Source organism: Gekko japonicus, unplaced genomic scaffold, assembly GCF_001447785.1.
Source record: "Gekko japonicus isolate JY-2015 unplaced genomic scaffold, Gekko_japonicus_V1.1 scaffold788, whole genome shotgun sequence".
Taxonomy (NCBI): Eukaryota; Metazoa; Chordata; class Lepidosauria; order Squamata; family Gekkonidae; genus Gekko; species Gekko japonicus.
This window is the reverse complement of record NW_015170914.1, coordinates 792,378-795,536: the sequence shown is the minus strand read 5'-3', so window position 1 is coordinate 795,536 and position 3,159 is coordinate 792,378. Positions and strand designations below refer to the sequence as shown.

Below are 3,159 nucleotides of genomic sequence, written 5' to 3'. Positions count from 1 at the left end.
AAGGGGAGCCTGGCGAACTGCGCATGCTCACACATGCGCAGTTCGGCCAGGAGCCGGGGATGCGCCAGCGCAAGGACGCACCGGCGATCCCACGGCCGCACTTGCCGCCGCCCATCCGAAAGAACCACCTAAGGAGGTGGTTCTTTTTTGCTGCACTGTATGGGCGGGATGGGACGGATCGGAGACGGAAGCACGACGTTCCCCAGATGTTGCTGTGGGATCGCGCCCGTTTGTTCCGGCCCTGATCCGTCCTTCTCCCGGCCCAAACGGCTCGTATGAACAGGACCTCAGACTGGCAGCAGCCCACCAAAGTCTCAGGTGGAGGTCTTCTACATCATCTACCACCTACTCCTTTTAACACGAGATGCCAGGGATTGAACCTGGGATCTTCTGCATGAAAAGCAGAAGCTCTTCCACTAAGCCACAGCCCCTGCTCCAGAGAAATTTTTTTAAAAGACATAACTTTTATTTGTACTGGTTGTGTGGACATCATTCTAACTACATACATCAAATAGCAAAAATTCTTCCAGCAGTGGAAACTTCATTATCACATTTAATTCTGGTTATGCAGCACATTAGGTTTTTCTGCAGTCAGTGGTTCTGGCTTTTTTTTCTTTCTTATTTAGCTGAATCACTTATGAAAACATGAGACAGAAGAAACAAACTATGGTAATTCTGAATACAAAGGTTGAAAACAGTGAGAAGGAATAAGTATTTGGATCAGATGAAATTAATTTAGTCCCCTTGATAGCCAATAAGCTTTAAGATGAATAAATAAAAGAACTGATCCTATATATATAATTCCCTTACCTATTGGCCATTTCCAGCTCTCCCATTGGCTGCCATTAGCTGCAAATATCCAGGTGAGATCAGTTTCCCTGGAGAAAACAGCTGCTTTGCAGGATGGATTCTGTGTCATTATACCCTACTGAGGTCACTTCCCTCCTGCTTGAGTCCCCACTGCGGAGAAAGACTGTAGTTGGGGTGTAGTTCTCCTAGGAAGAGGTAGATGGAAAGCTGAAGTCAGAGGGGCAGATAAAGGTAGGTTGATGGTTGACTAAGAAGCAGATAGGGTTGCCAATTTCAGGTAGGGAAATTCCTGGAGATTTGAGGGATGGACCCTGGAGAGGGTGGGGTTTGTGGAGGGGTGGGACTTCAGACAGGTACAATGCCGTTGACTCCACCCTCCAAACCAGCCATATTCTCCCGGGGGACCATTGATGTCATTCTCCTGGTGAGGGCTGGAGATCACTCAGAATTAAAATTGTTCTCCAGATGGCAGAGATCAGTTCCCCTGGAGAAAACGGCTGCTTTGCAGACTCATTATACCCTGCTGAGGTCACTTCCCCTCCTGCTTGAATCCCCACTGAGGAGGTGAAAGACTGTACTTTTCCTAGGTAGAGGCTCCAGGTGTGGAGGGGAGATGTAAAGCTGAAGTCAGAGGGGTAGATAATGGTATGTTGATGGTTGGTTGGGAAAGAGATTGGGTTGCTACCTCCAAGACATGTACAATGCCATAGATTCTACCGTCCAAACAAGCCATTTCCTCCTGGGGAACCATTGTTGCCAATCCCCAGGGGAGGGCTGGAGATCACTCAGAATTACAACTGCTCTTCAGATGGCAGAGGTCAGTTCCCCTAGAGAAAACGGTAAGCTCTGTATCATTATACCCTGCAGTAGAACTCTTGTACAGTTCAGTGCAAAGTTTTGGATAGAGCAAGACTAGCATTTCTATTTTCATTCTGTCATTTGAAGTGAATTACAACTGTAGCCTAAACAATGGCTTAGTTTTTTTAAAAAAAACTGGTTAGGTCTCAGTCTTTTGTTATTTCCACTTATAAGGGTTAGAAGAATTCCAAGTCAAAAACTTTGTAGAACCATTGCACAGAAGACAATATTGGGCATGATGTACTAATGACCTGACATCCTTATCCTACTAACCAGTGATGTTGATCACTTGAGATTTCTGTGAGTATTTTCAACATCTGGCCTAGAAAAAAAATGTGTTACCTTTTCTTTTAATAGAAGATTTCTGCTGTAAACGTAGACACTGTGAGTTAGTACTAAAGCCCACCCATACATAAAATGGCATTGCCACTCATAGTGATACCATGTGGTATATATAAATTAGGGTTTAACTAGGGTAGAAAGAGGAAGATTCTATATTAATATTAGTGAGAACAGTTGTGATTCACAAATTATTTATATGTATTTCAGTTTGAGTAAGATAGTTTAAATCTGCCCTGACCAGGATAGCCCTACCTCGTCAGATGTTGGAAGCTAAGCAGGGTTGGCCTTGGTCAGTATTTGGATGGGAGACCACCAAGGAATACCAGACACAAAAGCAGGCAGTGCTCTGAACGTCTCTTGCCATGAAAACCCCAAGGGGTCACATAAATTCACTGTGACTTGACAGCAAAAAAGAAAGTTTATATCTGTTCATGTGATCTGTAGGCTACACCATAATCTTCAGACTGCAAACACTGAAGTAGACCAAATCAATGCCCCTCTGAAATTATCGGATCCTTTCTAGAGTAAATGGGATTCAGAGCCAGTGTGGCATAGTGGTTAGAGTGTCACACTAGGATTGAGGAAATTTGGGTTCAAATTTCCAGTCTGCTATGAAATTTTCTGAGTGCTCCTAAGTCAGTCACTGTCTTTCAGCCTAACTTATCTCAGCAAGAATAAAATGGGAGAAGGAGGGGAGTATATGCTACCTTCATCTCTGGAAGAAGGAAGGAAAACAAGTACAATAACTAACACTGTTGATGGACTATCCATAATGCAATATGTAATAATCAAACAGGCCAATCTATAATCGGTCAATAGTGAGATTCAACATTTAAGATTTAAGAGGAACAGGCAAAGCCTAATTCAGTGATTACAGACTGAGTTCTTACTTGGCTATGAACACCAGAATTGCCATGCGTGTTTGTTAGTAAAGTTAGGTTTACTGTCCAGAGGTGGATATTTGACTCCTCAGAGCTGATAGTGGCAAGAGATCTTCTGTTATCTTGAAGCATCCCAGTGATGGGATCCATGACATGTAAAGGAAGGATTTGTAATCAGACAGCTGCCACTTTGAATAATTACTTGGTTCCATGTGACGAATTCAAGAAGACCACACAGGAACTCATCATAGCAGTTAAGTGTCTACAA

At 43.5% G+C, this 3,159-nt stretch overlaps 1 non-coding gene across 1 annotated transcript; it reads right to left on the bottom strand.

Annotated features, from left to right (window-relative positions):
- Nucleotides 1-360: 360 nt before the first annotated feature.
- TRNAE-UUC lies at nucleotides 361-431 on the bottom strand. Its single transcript has one exon. It is a non-coding gene; the product is annotated as a tRNA-Glu (tRNA).
- Nucleotides 432-3,159: the final 2,728 nt, after the last annotated feature.